This window comes from Leptopilina boulardi, unplaced genomic scaffold, assembly GCF_019393585.1.
Source record: "Leptopilina boulardi isolate dan_hultmark-lab unplaced genomic scaffold, ZJU_Lbou_2.1 LbouV2_372, whole genome shotgun sequence".
Taxonomy (NCBI): Eukaryota; Metazoa; Arthropoda; class Insecta; order Hymenoptera; family Figitidae; genus Leptopilina; species Leptopilina boulardi.
Window position 1 is genome coordinate 2273184 of NW_026137943.1, and position 26422 is coordinate 2299605.

General features: G+C 33.2%; 1 non-coding gene across 1 annotated transcript; it reads left to right on the forward strand.

The window, feature by feature from the left end:
- Positions 1–10204: 10204 nt before the first annotated feature.
- Positions 10205–10276, forward strand: Trnad-guc (transfer RNA aspartic acid (anticodon GUC)). Its single transcript has one exon. It is a non-coding gene; the product is annotated as a tRNA-Asp (tRNA).
- Positions 10277–26422: the final 16146 nt, after the last annotated feature.

The following is a 26422-nucleotide window of genomic DNA, read 5'->3' on the forward strand; positions in this document are numbered from 1 at the left end:
CTGGAAATATATCGATGCGAAACAATATATGTGTATAATTTTAGGATTTAAATCTCCATCTGTTTTGTCCACCCATCAATTTTTTTTTTCTTCAAAAAAAAAAAAAATAAAAATAAAATAAAACACCTCAATTATATCTCGAAAGGAAACATTTATAATATTCTAGAACGCCTTAATTAGACATTTGAAGAAAAAAATGATTATCAAGAAGTTAAAAGACTGTTTTTCCTTCTAATCGTTTCAAAATTTTAGACTCCCATGGGTTTCAAATTACAGCTTTTAAATATATGTATTTGATCGATAACAAATCAGCTTCCGACGGATTTTTTGGATGAGAAAATTTCTAATTATATATACAAAAAGATTTCTTTTTTTTCTTTCCATATATATAAAAATAATTTTAAATTAATGTAAATTATCAATCCTTTATTATATATATATATAAATCAAGAAAATTAATTTTTGTTTACAAAAATATTGTTCAAATATTTATTAGAATTCTATTTTTCAAATCTTCAAAGAAGAAAAGAGATTAGAATTGAAAAAAAAATTTGATTATTTATTATTCAAACAAATGAGTGAAAAAAACTTTTATCTCATTTCCCACTTGGAAAGATTCCTCGGAAAGTGCCACCTGGAGGTTCTATCAGAATTCCCCTGGAACTTCCAACGTATAATTCCGTCGGAATTCCATCGAAGTTCTAAAGAATTTCCGATGGGATTCCGACGGAATTCTGACGGATTTCCGATTAACTCTTTTCAAAATTTTTAAGAGTCCTAATTCCGTCGGAATCCCATCGGAAATTCTTTGGAACTTTGATGGAATTCCGACGGAATTACGTTGGAGGTTCCGGCGGAAATTCTTTGGAACTCCGATGGAATTCCGACGGAATTACGTTGGAAGTTCCGGCGGAAATTCTTTGGAACTCCGATGGAATTCCGACGGAATTACGTTGGAGGTTCCGGCGGAAATTCTTTGGAACTCCGATGGAATTCCGACGGAATTACGTTGGAAGTTCCGGCGGAAATTCTTCGGAACTCCGATGGAATTCCGACGGAATTACGTTGGAAGTTCCGGCGGAATTCTGATAGAACCTCCATAGGGGGCACTTTCCGGGGAATCTTTCCAAGTGGGTTACTAAACAAATATGTTTTTTTTTTTTTTTTTTTACTGAACCCATATAATGAAAAACTAACTTTCAAATCATCAAAGGTAAAATTATGCAGTTCAATTATGCGGCAGTAGTCTCACCCCTTTGCCTGTCATTGTGACTCTTAGCGCAGGTAGACACTTTTTTTTTCAAAGTGAGTCTTTTTGGTTCCTAATTAATTACCGAGACCCTTCTTTTTCTTCTTCTTCTTCTTCTGTCTATATTCGAGGCGTGTTTTACGAGAATGGCCGCAAGGGCCCCAAAAAGAAACGAAAACCTAGGATCATATTACAAAGAATTGGCCGCCAGGTGCTCGCAAGTATGTACATGATACTGCTGTGTATGAGTCTAGGGTTACGATTCTCTGGCGATGCCGCGTGCAGTTTGACTCGTCATTGAGAGCCCGATAAGGGAACTTCAAGTCAAGAGAGAAGAAGAAAGAGAGAGAGAGAGAGAGAGAGAGAGAGAGAGAGATTCTCGCATTTAAACACGCACCCATTTCGTTTTAACTTCACGTATATAAAATCTCACACCTTTTCTTTTATGAGTTTCATAAAGTCACTCAGAATATTTTTATACAACAAAAAGTATTTTACATCTGGCATTAATGTTTTTGTTCTGACTCTCGCGATATATGCGGTAAATTGAATAAAGATTAAAAAAAAAAATTCCTTACGCAACAAAGTATTTTCAATGTTAAAGTTAGGTTAGATTCGCAATCATACTATTTTCTTTTTATCCAACCATTCTGATTCGACACTTCAGAACAGCTGATAAAATTGCGTGCGCAATTAGTAACAACTATTTATAGGTTATGTTGTCACATAATCGTCGATTAACTCTGTTAACAAACCAAAATTGGGTTAAGCCCTAAGCAGAATAGAAACGTAACCGCAAACGCAAACAGAAAAATGAGTTAGAGAAGGATAGACATATTGTTTGTCCTTCTCTAACTCATTCTTCCGGTTGTGTTTGCGATTACGATTCCGGTTACGTTTCTATTCTCTTCAGGCCTTTAAGGTTCATGTATAAAGTAGATCCTAACCTTCAAATGTATATGGTAGAAAAGTCTGGCAGAAATACTGCTAATATGCCGGGTCCTCGATAGGTTAATTGCGATAAATATTTAAAAAAGAAAAATAAAATCCTTTCTTAAAAAAAAACAGTGGTGCATCTGAACTCAATAAATCTCGAAATAAGAAAATGGAAAAATATCGAAATATGAAATGAGCATTGAGAATGTGAAATAATAATAGAAAGGCGGTATATTAAGATTAGAAATGTATAGGTGGAGCTGCAGTCGCTTTTTTCATAAATAAAAAATGAGCGCTATTTGAATTTATCGCAGCTTATTTATTTTTGAACACATCAAAATTATTTAGATTAATTGATAGTTTTAAATTAACAAATTGAAATGAAAAATAATCTAAATTCGCATTTTTCCACACTTAAAGAAATTAAATTATTATCGAAAATTATAATACAAAAAAAAAGGGGGGGGGGAAATATTTACAGAAACGAGGAACTAAAAAAGTCAGTGAGAAAGTTGATCCTTTCACGTAGGAAGGAACTTGGTATCTAATGGAATGCTTCCTACGGACAAAGAATTGTCGATAAATAAATTGTAATAAATTGTGGTAACTAACGACGGCGTAAATAAATAGTTGTATATATATATATATATATATATATATATATAAAATGCGGTGCTGTTCTTATAGCGAGAGCGGTGCCTTATTTTGGTTCTTAACGGTGAAAATTAATCTTCCAACCGGCCCACACAGCCAATTATCTTGAGAAAATATTGTATATAGTTATTTAGTGACGTGAGATAATAGCGAGGTATCGGAAAGGCCCGCAATAGATTTTCTCGGAATTATGCACGAGGAGGAATCGTCGATTTCCATAAACGAAATATGTACTAGGCCTTTTTTGAAATTATATTATTATATATATATACAATATATTTTTCCCCCTATATGAAAATCTATATTTTTTTCAAGAAGGACGTTATTTTTAACAATATAGAAATAATTATTTTGTACGATTTAGTTTTCTGAAAAACACCTTTTTGATTTACCTGTAGTTGTAATTGGCATGATAATTTCCCTCCAGTTTTAATTGTATTAAGTAAATGATTGATTACGATTTAGTTTTCTTAAAAACACATTTTTGACTTACCTCTAGTTGTAATTAGCATGATGATTTCCCTCCAGTTTTAATTGTATTAAGTAAATGATTGATTACGATTTAGTTTTCTAAAAAACACCTTTTTGATTATTACCTCTTGTTGTAATTAGCATAATGATTTTCCTCTATTTTCAATTGTATTAGGTAAAACTATGCAAAATTTCTATTTTGAGGTTATGTTTTACTGTCATAAGCTGACGCAATTAGTTCTGCGCAAGCGTTATATGTTATAAATATAAAAATGGTGATAATCGATTATTTCTTTTTTTTTACAAGCATTATTAGGAGTTGACGAAAATAAAAAATGATTTTTAAATGAGACAGCAAATATACGTGAGTTGCCTTGTGATCTGTTCCTTGTTTTAAATTCGTTACGCCCACTGTTGCCCGCGCGCACAGTTACACAGAAAATTCCTCAGGGTTGTGTGCTCCTCATCGAGTTAGCTTAGTAGCAGATGTTCGAAATTATTCTACTCAATCAGATAAGACGTGAAAGGTAAGATTTACTCCTCCTTTAAGATCATGTTTGTTACTTCAACCCATGTTGGCGAGTTTCTCATCGTTTGTATACATATATATATATATTCTTCTATAAATTTATTTTTCAACATTTCGAGCAAATTTGCCAAAAATTTACAATTTTTTTTTTTTATTATTCTAAAATTGATTTGATTAAAAATGTAGGTACTTAGAAAAAAAGGAAATGAAATGTGAATATAAAAATGAGAAACATTTGTGGTTCTTTTTTTTATGAAATGATAGAGAAAAGACGTGCATTTATGCAGATCACGTCAGTGTAACCGCAGTGATAGCATATCTGTGGGCGTCACGTGCGTGTGGTCTTAAATGTCCCCAGAATTCTTATTCTTTTTTACCTTCTCTCTGTCTCTCAGATTTAGTATAATATATATTTATTATTAGTTCACAAATTTTTTTTCGACTTTTTTTTTGTAATCGCACTTGATTTTTCTATTTTTCAAACACGGAATAATTTTTTAGAGGAAAAAGAATTTCAAAACGTAGAATTTCATGTTATACAAGTTTGATGTTGACTATATGTATGTATATTGCGCATATATATATATATATATAACTCGCAGATAATCTGAAAATTGCTCAAGAATGTAAATTCTAATGTGATTCGTTGCTAAATTTATTCGCGCGCAATAGTGAAATAAAATACTGTTAAATAAAAAAATTAATGTCCAACTCACTGATTTCTAATTTTATATTTTTGATAAAGTAAAATAATGAATATAAATAAAAAAAATATATAATAAATAATATTTTACTGTTACACTTATTTTTAACAGAAAGTATATATAAGAAATGAAATATATTAATGAAAGAGGGTTTTAAGATTTTGAAATATACTTTCAGTGAAAGACATACATATCAAGTGAAACCGTGAGTCTTAAAGAAGCTGAAAGATTGGTGTTTAATGATATAAGTGGCATTACTGGAGTTGTATTGGCCAATCTTCATGTCCTAAGTCACGCGATGGTATATACGCGTAAAACTGTAAAGTCACGTGAATGCTCGTAAAGTCCCGTAAAACCTCATAAAGGCTCGTTTCAAGTACTACTTGAAAAGTGTCGTTTCACCGAATGTATATATAATAATTCCAAACATACTTCAGTATTGTCACCTTTCTTCGCTGTTTTTTTTTCCTATAAAAAACTAGCTGAAAATTTCTTAGTATTTTTTTTTTTAAATAAAAAAATAGTATTTTTATAATGTTTGTAAATTTTTGTAAATAAAATTTAGAAAAATACTAAAATTCAACAAGTCTGATTGGTTTAAGAGAATTTTACAATAGGCTATTGGTAAGAGGCTTTCGAGTCGCGAATAATGTATTTGGTGCTTATATACACGGGACATAACATCTCCATACGAGAAAACGAGGTTGTACTTGCCGATATACGATCGGAGAAACTTATGCGGAAGGTGGTCGACTGGCCACCCGGAATACTCTTTAACTGTTAGTATACTGGCAAATATGCAAGGAGAGAATTTTCAAACGACCAACGCGCGTCAGAAAGGTCTCGTTTCTTCTTCCTTAACAACATTTACCAAGTACCGATTTAAACACACGCACACCTCGACAATTTCGAATATTGATGCTTTTTCATATTTTCCAAATACAACTTTCGATTTTTATTATTATTATTATTATTATTGTAATTCTTCTTTATATTCATTTTCTATTTTATTTTCAAATACTTAGATTATTATTACCAGTAAACCATTTCTTATTGCGGTTAATGTAAGTTGAGAACACTGCGCGCGCAGCGTATTAATATAGCGAGAGCCAATCGTTATTTGTCCCTACTCTTTACAAACCGACGCTACCAGTGTTCTCAACCTTTTTTTCCTTCTAAAAATAAGAAAAGTATTGCATTACAAAAAAAAAATTTCTTTTTTAAATGATCGTATATTATCATTTTAGAAACAAGTTTCATTTTTTGCTTAAATCGGAACACGTCGGTTGCGGCGACCTGTTAAAATATTGGTGGTTATCCACCGCTAAAAGTCGGGAGATTTTATTTATTGGGTCTCTCCAATCGGCACTTCTATCCTTCTCACTCTTCATTTTTTCCTTTACAACCATAGTTTTTACCCATCACTTATTTTTTTTTCTCTCTCTTTTTTTTTGTTGGTGGCCTATGCGGTCGTCACAAAAATATACTTCGTATGTACTAAAGTATATAATATAAAAGTATAATACTTTCTAAAAAAAAAGAAAATTTTCTTTAATTCCACAAAATATTGAATAAATAAAATAAATGATTACAATTAAGTTTAAGGCCAGGTCCAAGTGAGGCAGCGCCATCTACATTAAAACTATAATTTTGAAAAATTTTCAACAGCCTTTTCTCGAAAACAAGAAGGTAAAATGCTGTTTCGTTTATGGATAATTGATTATTGGCAAGAAATACACCAGCTAAAACTTTTTTTGAGTTAAAATGATGAAAAAAAATTTCATGTCGATAAATTAAATATGATCAGTTTTTTCATAAAAACTTTAACAGTACTTTCTCGGAATTAACAAATGAGAATGCAATTTCCATTTGGAAAATTAATAAACGTTAAACAATACACCAGCTATGATTCACCAATCACGAAAATAACAACAAAAAATTTTATTACATATTTATTATTATTATTATATAATTATTTTTATATGTATTTCATATTATGTATTTCAGGTGGTTAGCAGCAGCGCCAATCTCCTCCTTTCGGTAAAATTGCGAAACGTCTGGTGACATATATAACCTGCCAAACGGCTGTCATAATTAGTAAAATTTGTTATGTTGAAAAACTTTTTTTTTATTGTTTTCCTGATTGGTAAATCTTAGTTGGTGTATTTTTCAGCGTTTATTAATTTTCCAAATGGAAATTGCATTTTTGATTATAATTTCTGAGAAAGTACAGTTTTTGTGAAAAAAGTGCTCAGAGTTAATTTATCGACATGAAATTTTTTTTCATCATTTTAACTCAAAAAAAGTTTTAGTTGGTGTATTTCTTGCTAATAATCAATTATCCATAAAGGAAAAAGCATTTTATTTTCTTGTTTTCAAGAAAAGGCTGTTGGAAATTTTCAAAAATTTTCGTTTCAATCTAAATGGCGCTGCCTCACTTGGACCTGGCCTTAAACGCGCGCGCTCATTTCGCACCGATCAATGAAATTCATCGAGATATCGATCGAGTTTTTAACATAACCTCACTTTATAAAAGTCTACCACGAATGACGCCAGAAGTCTTCTATAAAAAATTTTTTTTCCTTGTATTCCATATAAAGGTGACAACAAAAAAAATCTATCCAAATAAACAAAATTCTTTTTAAATTTATAGAATCGATAAAAAAAATAAATTGAAATGAAAAGTGACGAGTATTTTGCATTTAAAAGGACATAATGTTTCTTTGTGCTTGCAAATATATATATGTATATACATATATAGGTATATGTATGTGTTTATTGTGGGTGGGAAAATGATTGTTTTGGAAATGAGATAAATTTTGGCTTATCCACATAAATGTATCTACCTGAGCACCAGGTACTTGTCCTAACCAGCCTCCCAGAGAATGTAGCTTATAAGAGATAACCTAATCTCAGTGTGTGAATGCTCAAGGCGTGGAAGAGCAGGTACCCGACGCTCAATAACGTTAAGATAGCGAGGACCGATAATTTACACTCTGATTCACGCCCCATCGCCTCGGAATGTCCAGATTAATTAAAACACCGTGCTATATCCTTGTTCACAGTTCTCTCAAAACCCCCCAACACCCCCCTTGATCTCGCGCACGAGATATCAATGATTATACCACCCAAAGGATCCATTTTTACGCACGCATTGTGTATATGCAAACTCTGCAAAAAAAGAGAGAATTGTCTCTTGAATTTTATTATTAAAAATTGTTTTTCTATTTTGTAAAAACAAGTGCGTCAATTATCTTTTTTTTTTGTTGACCTGTTTGGGTTTTAGAGGTTATGTCTAAGATGGCGTATACTAACGCCATCTGTTTTTGAAACACGAATAAACCTCTAAAATCCAAACAAGTCATGAAAAGAAGTATATGTATAATATTAATACAAAAAAATTAGAACAATAAAAAGAAATTCCTAAAAATAAAAAAAAGAAACTTTGCGCTCATAAAACCAAAAAAATTCAGTAATAAAAAACATTTTAATATTAAAAGAGAATATCCAGATGTATTTTTCTATATTTTTTTTTTTCAATTACATTCCATATATACTGAAGAGAATGTTTATCATTCTGCCCAAATCATCCAAGAAACGAGTCTGTCGTAAATGTCAGTTTAAGGCGAAAAAACGTCGTCATACAAATAAAGTTTGAAAAATTTTTAAATTTCTGAAAGGCGCACATTGCATATAGCTTCTTAATGGTTCCAGAATGGCGAAATGATGAGCTATATAAAAAGTTAGGTTAGAGGAAAAAAAAAGAGTATAAAAAGAAAGAAGAGAAAAAAAAGAAAGAAAGAAGAAAGAGAGAGAGAGAGAAAGAGATATCAAGGGTGAGAAACGAAGAAGAAGAAGACATCTTCTATGACCCTTTTGGCTTCATCCACTTGTCCAATTTTGTAATACGTGCACTTTCAAAAGGGAGGATTAGTAAAATTAATAATCGTAAACCTTTTAACCTAACGCCATCGAGGGGCCGATAAATTCCTATTTATACTGAAATTGTGGTCACGAGCCACCATTATGAATGTTTTACCGCGTCATCACTTCGTAAACCTGTTAAATAAATTCCCTGGTATCGTTCATAATACGTTACGCAGACTATCTCATTAGGGCTTAGGCCCCTCTACTATATATATATATTTATAGAGGGGTGCCTACTTTCTCACTTCTTCAATCACTTCATTTCTAAAGTATTTACATTTTTTTTTTTTTTTACCTAGCCGCGTGTGCAACTTTCATTAATATGAGTATATTTGCTTTAATAGAAGAAAAATTCACTCACGAGTTAATGAGAAATAATGTTCGAGGAAATCGTACGGTGAATAAATTTTGTTTATTCTGCGATAATAACCTAACGTGGATTATAATTTAACTCTGAAATTCCAAGGTGTAAAAAAAACAACTATGACCTATTTTCATAAATTGTAATATAAATTTTCTTTTTAATTCCAACGCTGATGGAAAATACACAAAAAAAAGAGATATTTCGATAAAGAAATTTTTATATTTATAATAAATATATCTAGACTTTTTTTTTTCTTTTTAAATTTAGCGCCGCATATTAATGTCGCTGCTATTTTTGCTTTGTTGGTACACCTGCTAAATATGGAAACCATAAAGGCGCACTCACACCTTTTTGCTTGCCTGCAGGTTACCATGGTAACACATGAGAGTGAGTGCGACAAAAAATTTGAATATTCATATTTTCTGTCTCACTCACACTCGAGCGTTGCCATGGTAACCTGCAGCCAAAAGGGTATGAGTGCGCCATAACCTATTTAGTTCTTTTTTACTATAATAGAAAGAAAAAAAAATTGTAATTTGCATATAAAGAGTATAAAATTTTTTTTTAATATTTTCATATATATAGTAATGAAAAAAAATGACTCAGGAAGTACTTCGAAATTGTCTGTATACATTATTTTTCAATTCTCTCTTGTTTATCCATTTGAATGTTTCTGCGAAGTACATAATTTAAACTTGGAATTATTTCAGTGAAGAGAGAAGCGCGCAGGTACTCGAGGTAGCAAATAAGTCTTGTGTGTTTATACTAAAGAAAGGTGTCGCTTTATCTACAGCGGCATGGCATTTGTGAGAGTTTTGTTTAAATGTCGCAGATCATCGACGTGATAACAAGCCGCCCGCGTCGCATCCCTTATACCGGCAGTAAACTTTATCTTACACCGAACCCACCGTACCACTATGATTTCTTTACCTGGAGGCCGTTACCTGCCCTCGCACGTGTTGTATATGCACCTAACACCTAACGGACACCCACCTTTCTTCTTCTTCTTCTTCTTCTCTTCTTCTTTTTTTTTTTTTACTTTCTTACTATCTTATTTCTTATTATTTTTTGCTTCCCTGGTCCACCAATGAATGGTATAGTGGTGAACCTAAATAAATGACCAATGATTTATCTAATTTTATTGATGGTCATTTTTTTTCTTTTTGCAAACAGTATTAGCCTTTTATCTGTTTATTCGATAATTTCCTTATCTTAAATGAATAATCGCTTCTTTTTTTTTAATAGTTTGGTAAATCATGGTGAAAAAATATTTAAAATTTGTTTTTATGGTGAAAAATAAAAAATAAACTTTTAAAATATGACGTCATCATCGCTCGCGCCATTTTGAGTTTAGGTCTACAGTACCCCTATCTTCAGTAGTATAGTGGTCAGTATCCCCGCCTGTCACGCGGGAGACCGGGGTTCGATTCCCCGCTGGAGAGAATTTTTTTTTTTATTTTGCAAAATTGTTAAATATAAAACTTTTAATCTTTTTTTCTGTTTCAGATGCAGCAGTATGATGATTCCTCCCACAGTACCTAAAATTTCAGCTATATTGCCAACATTGCCTCAATATTATCATTATTTTTGGAATTCTGCTGCAATATTAGAATATTGAGGTAATGTTGCGAAGGGTTTTTTCAGAAAACTAAATCGTAATAATATTATTTATGCAAGGGAAAAAAAAATCATATTTCTTAATTTTTCTCCCCTATTTTGGGGTAAGATTCGATAAAACGGCCAGGTCCAAGTGAGGCAGGGCCATCTACATTGAAACTAAAATTTTTGAAGATTTACCAATCACGAAAATAATAAAAAAAAAGTTTTTTAACATAACAAATTTTACTAATTATGACAGCCGTTTGGCAGGTTATATATGTCACCAGACGTTTCGCAATTTTGCCGAAAGGAGGAGATTGGCGCTGTTGCTAACCACCTGAAATACATAATAATCTACCAAAGGGCTGTCCAGTAAAACAGTGTCCATATGTTAAATATGTAATAAAATTTTTTTTTGTTATTTTCGTGATTGGTGAATCTTAGCTGGTGTATTGTTTAACGTTTATTAATTTTCCAAATGGAAATTGCATTCTTATTTGTTAATTCCAAAAAAGTACTGTTATAGTTTTTGTGAAAAAACTGCTCATATTTAATTTATCGACATGAAATTTTTTTTCATCATTTTAACTCAAAAAAAGTTTTAGCTGGTGTATTTCTTGCCAATAATCAATTATCCATAAACGAAACAGCATTTTACCTTCTTGTTTTCGAGAAAAGGCTGTTGAAAATTTTCCAAAATTATAGTTTTAAGACCAGGTCCAAGTCAAGTCAGCTGTTTCTTTGAAGTTTCAATGGAACAGCTGACACGACTTGGACCTGGCCTTAACGTATACACGAAGAAAAATGAGATATAGATAGCGAATTTTTAGCTCTGGTAGCTAATATTTAACAAGTTAGCTATTAAAAGCTAATTATTAGCTGTATTGGCTAACAATAATAGCTATCCATATAATAGCAAATTGGGTTAGTTAAGGTAACTAAATTTACCTAATCCAAACTATTTTTCTCCCATAACACAATTAATATTCAAATACATAAATTTTTCCAAAAAAAAAATATTGTTAAATTTTAATAATAGTTAATTTCTCCCATATGTCTAATATTTCTCGACCCTTTGAGAGAGAAAAAAAAAATTCTTTGACATAAGAGCAAAGAATTCTTTGAAGTGGTAGCGCGCGTATGTGCACCGGTCAGAATGACGGGGGAGAAATCAAAATATGCGATGACTGAGCAGATGAAATATCCGTGTCTCTTTAATGGCGAGTCGGATGCTGTGAGAGTTAGGCGGTAGTATAGGTGATTATAGGACGTGGTTTTTTAGTGGTAGGGTGTAGGAGTCGCGCAGGTAAGAACGTGGTCGTAGGAGTTGTATTACGTGCGTGGCTACAGCGGCAAATGGTGACTCGTCGCTTCTTGCAAATGGAGGAGACATATATACACACATATACATACATTCATATATATATACATATAGAAAAGATTAAAAGAAAAGTTTCATGGGAATTCAACAGTTATGGGTCCGCATTTCGTCGAGCAAGTTAGCACGGGGGTGTGCCGCGTGCCAGACCCGAGGCTCCATAGGCATCACAGGGGGCCTTGATGGGCCTCACCGTAAGGCAAGCCCTCCTGGTGGGATTCGACGACGCGCGACCGACAACCATGTCACATTATTACCATATACGTAAGTCTCGCGTCGTCACAACACGGTCATCGAACGTACCACCGAAGATTCGAGTAAAAAACCTTTTTTCTCACCCACGCGCACAGTGGGTTCACTGACTACTCCCATGCCATTAGGCACTCTTAATGAAATTCTTGTAAAATAACCCAAAAAAAAAAAAATTATTTTATATAATTCGCAAATCAAATTCTATACTTTCAATAGATTTTTTTTAAAACTGCAATACACTCAACATGAAAAATATATATTCCATAATTTAAATATTGTCCTTGCATGAATATATTTGTAGATAATAAGTGGTTATACTTTTAGTCACCATAAGACGCGACAAAACTTGTAATATATACACCATTGAAGGCGGTACCATATGGCTCTTAAAGATGGGGAATTTAATGTCCCCCTATAATTAATATCAATATCATGCATAACATCTGTATTTACCTTCAAACAACACTGCAGATATTTTATTTTTTTTATTAATGAGTTTCGACCTGCTTATATAATTTTAAAAATCTCCATATTCCATTCTTCAAAAAAAAAATGTTATTATTGTTCAAATATTTAATACAGTAAAACATGATTCAAAAAATCGTCGTTTTGTATCATTTATTATTTAAAGGGGAATTCTTTAAACGTGTCGAACATTTGTATACATCTTCATTAAAAAATATAAGTGTCAAAAATCCACCACAATCTAATCAGATAAGAAATTACTGTTACGTTTATTGGAGAACCATTTTTCAATGGTTGAGGATTTGTCGAAAAAAATAAAATAAAACTCCTGTAAATATATAAATAGGTGTCAAAGAGAAAACGAGATACACGGGCGCATTTATACCATTTAGAACCTCCAAGTCAATTAACAAAGTTGAGAGATATATTAGTATATCCCTCACAAAAAAAAAAAAATTTTCGAGCACATTATCTATTTTAAGTTATTTACGAGATGGTGTCAACTATGCGGACCGAGATTCTCGCGCAATCTTTGACAATATATCTCTATGCTTCCGGAAGCTGTCCGTCTCTTTTTTTTTTGATCGTGTCTTCTCATCTGATCCAAAGAAGTACAAATTCCTCGAGATAGACCAAGAAGTAGCCTTCTCATATATATATATATATATATACCCAGAGAAAGATCACCTAATCGGCGAGAGATGAGAAATATTCCACTAGATCTGCTGCTGCGATAAAATAAAAATCCCTCTTTTGAGGTGTAAAAATGGAAATGACTCCACACTTTTTTTCTACGAATAAAACTTCTCAATTCTATGGAAAGCCGATTTAAGAAAATTACTGTCGCTATTGTCTGTCATTTATTTTTTCTTCTTCTTGGTGTTCCTTGGAGATTTTAAGGTATTTTAGATGGAAAAAAATGTCCAAAAGGGTATTTGTCGGTATATAGATTGCATCTGCCCTTTTAACGGTTCTCTTCTTTTTTTCTTTTTGTTGCATTGATTTTACATATTACTACCAGACATAAAGTTATTCGATTCTTTTGTTTGCCTTGAGAAAAAAATTTTTATATAAATGTTATGTCTTTTGGATGGTTTATTGACAGCTATGATTTTAAGGATTCTCCACACCTGTTGATCCCCCATGATTATATATAGTTTTGAAAAAGAAATTTTTTTCTGTTTCAGATCTCATAAAGAATTAAGAAAACTAAATCGTAATCATAATTTTAAATAAATTCTTAAAAAGAGAATATATATGAATTGTTGTGAATTGTCGATACAAGTTGTTAGATAGGAACAAGGGTTCGATGGAAACAAATCCATTAGGCGAGAACGTGAATTGAGCAATAAACCAACTGGGAGGTAAGCGTCTTCGTTCCTCTTTTCGAAGGAAGCAAGATCCTCAAGTCTTGGGATCTCTTATTCCTTCGTTGGGGCCCGCATTCCCATACAAGATGTCGCACCGATAAAAATCCTCCATCCCCCTTCTTTTTTCCCCTCTAGCAATTCATTTAAACATTCCCCAAGGTGGTCGCACGACAAATTACTCCCCAAACCCAAAAGCACATATAACAACCAAAAATCTTCCTCTTCGAGATAGAGAGAGACCCTATAAATCTAGAGATCTAACTTTCCATATATATATTTTTTCATTCGATAATTAAAATAATTTTAAACTTTTTAGAATTTATTTACAATAAAAATGAGAATTTCACATATAATTTTTTTATGGGACTAGCGTCGATGTCAAAGTTCCTTGACATTATGAGTTTCTCATCTTTGGACTAGACCGGAAACGCGTAGGGGTCAAGAAACCATACCCCCCCCATTTCCCTGTAATGAATTTCATTCATGCGGAAAAACAATAATGTTTTCTCTCGAGGTCAAAAGGTATCAGGAAATGAAATTTACATTATGTAATGCTTTCGGGACAACATCAGGAAGACATCAGTGACGTATTGCAATTCAAGTTATGAGAGAGGGAAAAAGATAAACGGTTTATCTCGTATAGAAGATGACGTAGAAGGAGGTGAAGGTGGCGCTGGAAAGAAAATCGCCCACGCACGCGTAGGATAATTGCGGTACCCAAAGATTTCCCCCTTCTGCCCTTCTTTCACCCTTTGATATTTAGCTGTGTATATATATATATATACAATTGGTTTCAGTGTTTAAAATGTGTGTTTCGCATCTGCATGCGTGATTAAGGGAAGGATGAAAGATACCTTTAGCAAGAGGTGAAAGACGAAGAGTGGTACGAGAGAGTAAGAGGAGATGGGTCAGAGGTCGTACTCGACGAAGCAGACGCGACGCCCACAAAACGACACCCACGCAGAAAATCCCTCTTACTACTATACTACGTTACTATACTTTTATACTTTTCATCGCTCTTCATTTTGAATCATAATTACATTAACGTAATAAATAACCTAATTTTGTTCTCATTTGATTGATTTGAAAAAATACAAGGCTTCCTAAAATTGCATATTTTTTGCCTCCATACCTGTGTCATTACCACTACTTGTATAGATTAGAATATATATATATATACCTTTAGGAAAGGTCTGGCCGCACCCTCTCACTCTCCCATCAGAGAAAGAAAGAAAGAGAGAGAGAGAGATGATCTTCTGGCCAAGCGATAAATAATAATGCCCTCAGGGCCACGTGGGCTCGGTTTCTTGACGGGAAATCGGCGAACACAACTTTCGAAATAATTTTCGGTTACATCTCTCCATATATATATACACCTTTCCCCCAAGAGCCGTGAAATCCTTATTGAAACCCGCTTTATTCAAGGATAGATTTGAATCTGCAAATCGCTCAAGTGTCAGTCAAATAAATCGATGTCTCTCAAAAACTGACTGACGGTGTTACGTCATTATATGAAACCCCCCACAAATTGTAATTTCAATAACTCAAGTCATATATAATTTTTTTTTTACCTAATTATAATTTTCTCTTACAATTAATCTTCTTTTTTTGTTTCAGGAAGCGGTTCAAGTTGCCATTAGAAAACTAAATCGTAATTACATTATAAATAAATTCTGAAAAATTAGATCCTTATTTTTCAAAATGATATACCATTTTTTAAATGATTCTTATATTTTTTTATTTAATTTTTGATCGAGACATAGATTTAATCTCCTGTCAACTGCTCTTATATATATGAAGTTTAAAGATCATATTGACTAAAGAGATTATTCAAAGAAAGATGAACGTTTGATCGCCGTAACGATTTAATTCGTCTCACCTAGGGACTGATTTTCCAGCGAGTCAAGATCTCTCAACATAGACCCCCCGCGGCTCATCCTTCTCACCTCGTCGCAGAGCTACTGATTCTGATCTTCTTGACGGGACCGCTTAAGCTTTCAACGTGTGTGATCACATATAAATGTATATAGATTACTTTTTTTCCATTCTTTCTTTTTTTTTCTTGTTATTTATTTAAAATAAACACCAAAGAAAGACGCGATGTGCCACCAGGAGTGTAGGGTTTATGTGAAAGACATTATATCTCCATAAAGAAGAAGAAGAAGAAGAAGAAGAAGAAGAAGAAGAAGAAGAAGAAGAAGCAACAAGTAAGATGAGCAAGAAGGTTCAGCGCACAGGTTTATGAGTAGCGTGACCTCAACCAGTATTCTTGAGCGCGTACTCGGGTATCAAATTTCCAAAAATTCTAAAGACCGCCGCCAACATTTCTCTTTTCTTTTCTTTTTTAAATCTTTATCTTTTGCTTCTTAATTCCCTTTAGTTTCACTTTTTTAAAAAAATTGAGATTCAATTTCGTTTTAAAGTCAAATTAATATTTAATTTTTTTGATATTGACATTGTCAAGTTGCGTATATATTTTTGATGACAGAGATATGTTCTTCAAAAAAAAGATCATGACGTCACGCTCTGCTGTCAAGTTATAGCGGCTTAACGGTGTAATCCGCATCGTAATACCGTCTTATATTCCTATTTTTTTTCTTCAAATATTATCCAATGAGAGAGGGAATTCATATTAGATAAAAGGTGGGTGTCGCTATCATATATATATATATAGAAAAGCAGACAAGTCAATCGAGAATCATATGCCACCTTGTGATGATAATCAACACCTTTCGCGTGATATTTTATATATGCCTCGGGCTTATTATATTGTTCACTCTGTATATATACAGCTCGCATTTATTCTATTGCGAAATAGTAAAGTTTCCATTATCGTTGAGGTGTGGAAAACTGATTTCTTATCAACGAATATCAAAAAAAAAAATTTTTTATAATCGTTAGGGAGTAAAAAAATTATATATATTTCGATATGACATTTAATTTAAAATACATATAATTTCTTTGATGAAAGTCCAGCGTGTAGGCTAAAATAATAGAATTATACTTTCAGAAATTTTTTGAAAAATCCTTTACAATATTGAATAATTTTACAATTAATTTTAGCAGATTTCAAATATGGAAAACAAATAATGTACTCATCCTCTATTTTTCTTCTATACAAGACACATTGTAATGGTTAAATTTCAACATGCTAATGAGCGAATAAATAAACTCAACAAAACCCGGCCCTTAATCTTATCGCACGGGAATCCCCTTTGGATTTAACTTCCTCGTTCGTGCTTTACAATTATCTCGACATGGATAACGGACAGCAAAGTATAACTAAAGGAGTGGTCTCTCTCTCTCTCTCTCTCTCTCTCTCTCTCTCTCTCTCTCTCTCTCTCTCTCTCTCTCTCTCTCTCTCTCTCTCTTTTTCTCTCTTGGTTCAAGAGAGTCATTCATTTTTATCTATTATTCATGATCAATACATGCGGCCACGATCGGCCTCTTCTCATGAAAACGCGAAAATAGGCGTTTCTTATGGTTTTTTGTTTATATTGCTTTTTTGTCGTTTAAAAAATAATATCGGAAATTTCATTCTGAATCAACAAACAAATAGTAACTTTTGCCATAGTAACTTTTGCCATAGTAACTGTTGCCATAGTAACTTCTGCCATAGTAACTGTTGCCATAGTAACTAACTTTTGCCCTAGTAACTGTTGCCATAGTAACTAACTTTTGCCATAGTAACTGTTGCCATAGTAACTTCTGCCATAGTAACTGTTGCCATAGTAACTAACTTTTGCCCTAGTAACTGTTGCCATAGTAACTAACTTTTGCCATAGTAACTGTTGACATAGTAACTTCTGCCATAGTAACTTCTGCCCTAGTAACTGTTGCCATAGTAACTAACTTTTGCCCTAGTAACTGTTGCCATAGTAACTAACTTTTGCCATAGTAACTGTTGCCATAGTAACTTCTGCCATAGTACCAACTGTTGCCATAGTAACTTCTGCCATAGTAACTTCTGCCCTAGTAACTGTTGCCATAGTAACTAACTTTTGCCCTAGTAACTGTTGCCATAGTAACTAACTTTTGCCATAGTAACTGTTGCCATAGTAACTTCTGCCATAGTACCAACTGTTGCCATAGTAACTTCTGCCATAGTAACTGTTGCCATAGTACCAACTGTTGCCATAGTACCAACTGTTGCCATAGTAACTTTTGCCCTAGTAACTGTTGCCATAGTAACTTCTGCCATAGTAACTGTTGCCATAGTAACTAACTTTTGCCCTAGTAACTGTTGCCATAGTAACTAACTTTTGCCATAGTAACTGTTGCCATAGTAACTTCTGCCATAGTAACTGTTGCCATAGTAACTAACTTTTGCCCTAGTAACTGTTGCCATAGTAACTAACTTTTGCCATAGTAACTGTTGACATAGTAACTTCTGCCATAGTAACTTCTGCCCTAGTAACTGTTGCCATAGTAACTAACTTTTGCCCTAGTAACTGTTGCCATAGTAACTAACTTTTGCCATAGTAACTGTTGCCATAGTAACTTCTGCCATAGTACCAACTGTTGCCATAGTAACTTCTGCCATAGTAACTGTTGCCATAGTACCAACTGTTGCCATAGTACCAACTGTTGCCATAGTAACTTTTGCCCTAGTAACTGTTGCCATAGTAACTAACTTTTGCCCTAGTAACTGTTGCCATAATAACTAACTTTTGCCCTAGTAACTGTTGCCATAGTAACTAACTTTTGCCATAGTAACTGTTGTCATAGTAACTGTTACCATGGAAACGGTTACCATGGAAACGGTTACCATGTACGACGAGCGGACGGACGCCAAAGCGAAACTATAAGGCTTTCGGCTCTGGACCACGAAACCCTAAAAAGAAACAAAACAATTATCTAGTTTCAATTTTTTAATTATCCTAAATACCACAAAAACTTTTAACCTCATGCATCCGAAGTGCAAAATAGACGTTTTTTTTGACCATATTTGAAGGTATGTAACTTTTTTTTTCCAAAAAAGTTGTTACAGCGTCTAAAAGTATACTTCATATATAGGGCTCGTTGGATGCCATATAATTTTCTGAAAAGAACAAATTTTGACACCACTATTTTGTACGCATATTTATGAATAATATATATAGTTTTGGAAAAAAATGGTTTAAAAGAAGATTAAGGCATTTAACTCAGAATAGATTTTTCCTTTAGCTTTTCAAGATACATCTCAAGATACATTTAAAGATGAATCTGACTCTATAAAGACAAAACTAAAAATGATACTAAAAATGATTCTAAAGATGTTTCTAAAGATGATTCTAAAGATGATTCTAAAGATGTTTCTAAAGATGTTTCTAAAGATGATTCTAAAGATGAATCTAAACATGAACCTAAAGCTAAATCTAAACATGAACCTAAAGCTAAATCTAAACATGAATCTAAAGATTAAATATAGATCTAGAAGCCAAAATTTGCTGTAGAAATTTCCTGCTGTAGTTGTATGCGCCTTTATCATCAACACCGATCTTCGTTGCGACCAATTTCCGTCGTGGTTCCTCAATACGATGTGAAAGGAATTGTATTTTGGAACGAAGAAGGGTGACAGGACAGTGGGAATTTGGTTCATCTCTATGGTCCTCCTCCTCCTCCTTCTCTTTCTTCTTCTCCTTCACCATCGAATCCAATCTTCTTCGATCCGAAACTCGTGATCGTGAAACTGGACAAGAGGATCGGAGGGATCGACTTCACTGCTCTTTCGAAGGATTACAGGTTTGCGGAGAGAGAAAGAAGGAGAGATCTGAGCCTCTGGTGTGCGGTGATCGGACGTCGGAGCGACGGATGGACGAACAGTTCCCACACGCCGCTTAATTGATCGATTCGAAAATCTTGGTGATCGCCTCGGGATCTACTCGAGCATTTACTGGCAAGATCCCGATCTTTCCCTCGTCTTTGTCTCGCTCTTTTCATTCCAATCACTTTTTTTTATATATATATAAAGTTTACACTTTACCGAGTCGTAATTCCATATAATCGTCTTCATAAAACTTCCAAAGAAAAAGGCAACAATAATTTCTATTGTAAATTTTGCTTTTTGATAACGTTCCGATTTTTTTTTTTTTTTTGAAAGTATATACGAAAAAATGAATAAAAAGATTTGAAACGTAAATTCGACCGCGGGACTACTCGATTACCTGCGCCCACTCGATTTCCGAACTATGTTACGTCTGATATACACCAGGGGGTTATAGGAGCAGAAAAGAGAAAGAGAGAATACGAGCTCCGGGTATCCGTGACAAGATACTAGGATTCACGCAGGAATGGACCACACAAGGACAGCGATCACCGAGAAGAGAAGTGGTTCCAAACTTCACCCCGATATCTCAGAGCAGCGAGGCGTGAGGACATATCGCGTATTATTCTTCCCTTTAACGGGAAAAAAAGAACTTTATATATATATATAGAGAGAGAGAGAGAAAAGTGAAAAGAAAGTGCAAAAGAAGACATGGACCACCGCGACTTGCATTTCATTATTATCCGCGATCAATCAGCCGCAAAAGGATTAGCCAATTTTTGCTGAGAACATTCTTTATATAAATAAAAAAAAAAAGATAATCTAAAAATCAAAATACCGACTGTCGATAATAAAAAACCATAATTATTAATTTTTCTTGCTTTTTGAAAAGTAAATAATTATAAAAGTAAAAAATTTTTGTTTAAAACAATTTTTCACAGGTCAGTGAATTTTTGATTTCGATATGAGACACATATTTATAGCGAAAGAGAATGTCGCCAATGAGGAACCAACACTGGGGTCCCAGGTGGTCTCCCGTCAATCTGATGCTCATGCCGCTTTCGGCGCAAATATTCTGGTCCTCTCTCTGTTTACTTCTTTTTTTTTTTTTATGTCGGCACACGTAACGACCTTCCTCATCCTGAGCGCAACGAGTCGAGGACGAAAAAACCTCGAAGATCAAAAAAAAAAAAAAAAAAACAAAAGAGATCTTTCTTCATCACCCTTTAAGGGAGGATTTGCGGTAAAGTAAACCTCACAGAAGGGATGCTGCAAAAATTGTATATATATATATACGTGAGGTCAGGAAGGACAAGATATAAACGGCACAGAAGATTAGGATCTGAAACGTTGGCCACCCACTCCGATGTCTTCTCTCTGGACCTCCTGCCAGTTTCGTGGCGACAATTAACCGTAAAATGTCTCCCAGATCTTTCTGTATATATATTTATTTTGCTTTTCACAATTTACAGACACATGTTCGTGCTCTATTTTTTTCATTCAAGGGTGTAGTGAAAAAAAAAAAAAATGGTCGACCTCGAAATAAAAGTATATATATACGAAGATTTTCCAAGTCTTTTACTGCCTGGGGCGCCAGACTCTTATTTTAGATCAAAAAGATGCGAGAAGAATTTTCTATTGTGTATTTCGTAACACTGTGAAAACTGTATAACAAAATATTGACTGTCCTTTTTACAAATTGATGTTCCTTCCTTTCTACCGCATCTTGAATTCTATTCTCAATGGGGTTTACTTTCTAAACTCCTGTTGCGATGTTTTTACATTTTGTTTCAAATTCAAAAATCTTCTAAAAACTGTTATAAATTTTGGAAATTTTTTTTTCAAGTGCCAAATGTAGTTTCAGTTGTATAGTTAAGAAAATTTCCAAATGGCACAACATTTGAACATACTGTCACCATATTGAATCCGACATTTTGAATTTTAAAAATCTGACATCAAACTCGTAATCCGGGGTTTCCCAAAAACTTCTAAAACCAAATCGCACAAGAATTTTGAATTACTTAATTAATTAGATATATTTTTTGAGGTTAGAAAAAAAATCCTGACGTGATGGAGCAAATCGGACATTAGATTCGTGTTCAGCGTATCAAATTCAATTATACACTGAAAATTAGTAAAATTCTCTTCTTATTGATAAATCTGTTTTACCGATTAATACAGATTTGACTGTTATACCGATTAATGATAATGCAGATTTGACTGTTTTACCAATTAATGATAATGCAAAAAATAAAATAATGTAAAATAATAATAATAATAATGTAAAATAATGATAATAATGATAATAATAATAATAATAATAATAATAATGTAAAATTCTCTTCTGATTGATAAATCTGTTTTACCGATTAATACAGATTTGACTGTTATACCGATTAATGATAATGCAGATTTGACTGTTTTACCAATTAATGATAATGCAGATTTTACTATTTCAATTTTTATATAGAATTTTATTAATTTTCAGTGAAATACAATTGAATTTCAATGGAAATTTTATTAAATTGACTCTTAGTTACTATTCCAATTATTTTATCAGTATCTCACTGATTTAAATTTAGAAAATCAGTTCAAGAAATAAAATAATTATTCCAAATGCAATAAAAAAAAAAAAACATTCATGATGTATTTCAGTGAAAAAACACTAAAAATTGAGGAATTTATATCACACTTTCCTGGAAATAACGGCTTATACGATATTCTACATAATAGGCGCCATATTTTGAAATTTTCAATTTTTTACGATATCTCGTTATTAAAATATAATTTAAAAATTGCTGTTATTTTTTGTCTACTCTCGAGACTTTTTAAAGGGGAATATTACTATAGATTGGCTGAATAACTCCAATGTTGTTAAAATGTAATTCTACTTTGTATAAAAGTATATATATATATATATATGTATATATTTTTCCACTTGGAAAATTCAAGGTGTCGCTTTAAATAGAAATTTTGAAAAGAAATACAGAAGTCTATGTGAATGGCGCGGGCTCTTTTTAAATCGATACCCCAACACCCGCAAATTGTCCTTTAACCACAATATAAAGAATAGATATCTTGCGACAAAGGATTCACGAATGATCATTTTTCTTCAGGTACAAATCTCTCTTTTTTTTTCACGCCCTGTACTTCGATACGCCACCGATTCTTAGACTTTTAAAATGGTATAGAGGTTATGCGCGCCTCCAATTCAAACCAACAATAATAATGTTCCTCTCTTTCATCTATCCACAAACTCTTGAGAGATGACAATGCCCTAGCGCCAGTTGACTCTCTCTCTCTCTTTCGCTCTCTTAATATATATAGAATCATAGAGGACATTCGGTAACAATTCAGCCTCTTTCAAATATAAAAGATATACACTGGGCTTTATTTTCCTCCCATTCACTAAAAAGAAAAAAAAAAAAAAAAAAAGGATAAATCTCTTGTAGAAATGTCACGGTGGTCTCTTGAGGCGGAGACACTCTGCTCGACTACCGTGTTGCCATTCTCTACAGGGGGTTTTCTCTCTACTCATTTTCATTTTTCTCTTTTTCATTCTTTTCTCTTTTTTTCCTTGCCTTCTCCGCCTCATTTTTTTTCCCCCTCGAATTGTTCAACTTTTATTCGGCAGCTTTTCTCAAAAAGCAATTCAATGCTTTATTGAGAACATTGAATTAAACAAAGAACACCGTCCGTGTCGAATTTTAGAAGCTTGAAGTCAAGTGGCCCTCAAGTGCTAAAGTAGCAGGTGACCCGCGGAGACTCCTGGGATATACCAAAAATCTCAATAAGCGCTTAAAAATATTCATTTATTTAACCAGTTGTCAATTTAATATTAATCATCGATTTTCTGGTGTCAATCGCCGCCGCTTAATGCGCGCGCAACTATAGTTCGCGCGTTTTTTTTTAAATAATAATTTTTATTATATTCAAATAAGAATAGTTTCAAATATTTTTAATTAAAAAAAAGAGATTTTTTTTTCAAATAGAGAAGAGAAAAATAAAAAAAAAATAAAGAGAGGAAAATATTTTCTGGAGGGAGACTTGTTAATAATGTATTATAAATATAGACACGCACTCACGCAACACAAGAGACGCGTGCTTCGCATAGCATTGGCATTGTAGGCTCAGCACGAGACCCTCTGGGGCCTTGTGTCGTCGTTGTTGCCCCATTGGAATCGAATGGAACACGGGACAAGCAAAATGGGACAGTGGGGGGGGGGGGGGGAGACTTCGCGTTGCATGGACAACAATCACATTCATCGAGAAACTCACAATGCTAATCATAAAGACGCCGACCATTGTAACATCAAACCATTGCTTATAACCTAACCTCTCTGAATCGAATAATGTCTCGCATCTTTTCTTCATGCGCATGTCTTTACGCGCAACAAATGCTTATTTCTTCATTTGACACTTAAAAGAACTTTGAAAATATGTCAAACAGTTGCCTATATACATATTAACAGAACATTCCTTTTCTCCGAAAAGACATATTTTCATCTTTTTTTTTTTTTGAGAATGTAACTGCGCCGTAAGAAACTTGTGATTGGTAGTAAATAATAACTGCGCTTATTTAAACTTTAAATAATAATAAAATATTTATAGCAGACGAATGTGTAGTGTTGTTCTCGATTGACGCGATTTTTATCGCTCGAAAATAAAAACACTCAGGGCCGTATGAAGTGCCTTGCGCAACAATGTGAACTTTATCTAGGGAATTTTCACTAGTGGGGCACTGAATACACCTTAAATTTAAAAATCACAAGTACGACACTGGCGTCAGTCATAACCTAAGTTCTACCCACTTCCCCTCAAGTGTTCCCAAGCACTGTTTTCGACTGACGTACGTTCTCGATTGACGCTTTAGTGTAGTATCCAAATAGTTTTTATAAAAATAAATTGTTTTTAATCTTCTTTTTCTGTTTCAGATGCTATAGAGGAAGCGGCTCATAAAGTTATTCATTATGAAAATAAATCGTAATCATTTTAAATAAATTCTTAAAAAGTGAATGAAAAATCAGGTCGTAGTTATGTATATCCTTACAAGAAAAACCCGTAAATTTATTCTTGGCGCCAAGAATATATATTAACAATATTTTATACTTTAAATATATATTTTTATTTTAAAAATAAATATACTAAATTTAAGTATAAAATATTCTTAAATATGCGCCAAGAATATATATGTTTAAGGTTCATGTAAAGTAGATCCCAACCTCCAAATGTATGGTAGAAAAGAAGTTTGGCAGAAATGCTGGAAATATATAGGTGTGAGAGCGCCTTTAGAGAAACTAACGCAAGAGCCGTCTAGCGGCCACCGTAATAACGAAAAGGCGCGTAAATTTAAAAAAGCAAAGAAACGATATTTAAAAGAATACTAATTATTTTTATTATTTATTATTAATTATTAATAATATGTATAATATTTACATAATAATTATAAAGAATAAATAAAATTATAATACAGTCATTGGCATTACAATGTTTACAATTTTGATTTTAAAAAAATATTGTAGTATTAATATTTGCAAATATTAAAACTACAATATTTTTTTTAAATCAAAATTGCGAGACAAAATAAAATCGTAATAATATATAAAACAGAATATAATATTCCTTTTGATCATCACATGAAAGGTGAGTTGTCGTATATAAAATCCGATTGACGACTGAACGATTGGAGATTAACCGTTGGAATTGTATGCATCATCGCGAAGAGAAAGAGTGAGAGAGAGAGATATAAATTTTTATGTTAGAGTGAGTCTCGCGATATGTATTAGCTCTTGTGGGAGAGGTCAGAGAGCTGTCGCTCAAAGACTCGACGTCTAGCTACCCTTCTATTAGGTATCTCCTCTCTTTTTTTAATTGCTAAATTGATGCCAATTTCGTGGCAATGCGGAGCCCTGATGCTATTCACAGTGAATCGATTTCACCGCAAGAATATATATATATATAAACGAGATGAAGAAAGAGAACAAATAATGTTGAAGAGAGAATAAGATAAAAGCCAATTGGTCTGAGAGAAACGTGAGTGTGTAGGGGGGGGGGCAGGCATCATGGGATTTATAGACGTCATGACCGAGTGTTTTTGGGTCTTTTCTCATCACGCGCTTAAAGGAGCTCTTCTGTCGGACGAAAAAATTTCGAGGAGGCATATAAATCGCGGACGGAAATAATACCGCGGGCACTCAAATGCGATTCTTCATCCCTTTATTTCCAAGAAATCACCAATTAGGCAACGGCTTCTAGGCCAGCGCGCTAAAACTTTTAAACTTCTGCGATGATGGATAAATCCTTTAAATTGGACTCTTCGCCAAAGAAAAAATAAACTCTTGGAATTCCAAAAGTGATGCGTATAGTAAAAATTGTAAAAAAAAACAACATTTTTTTTAGCTATTTCGCTTGTTTTTGAAAAATAAAGAAATATTATGAAACTTTGTGGAATTTAAGAAGTATATATATATATATATCTGTTTTTTTTTCGTCTCATTACTTTTTTGAGGTATTTTTGCTTCTGTGGTTAAATGGACGCGCAGCAATTCTTAAAATAACTGACCTGGGATCTTATAACAACTATACTCTCTTTTGTTTTACGACTCGTCGAAAGCACGACCTACTACTACCTTCTCGAAAAACTGCGGGTATATAACCAACAATTCTATATACATTTCATGTCTACCGATCTAGACAAATAATACGTACACATTTTTGAATTGGTATTATTATAAATATTGTAAAATAAATGGCTTTAAAATGAAAATAAAAATTTTTA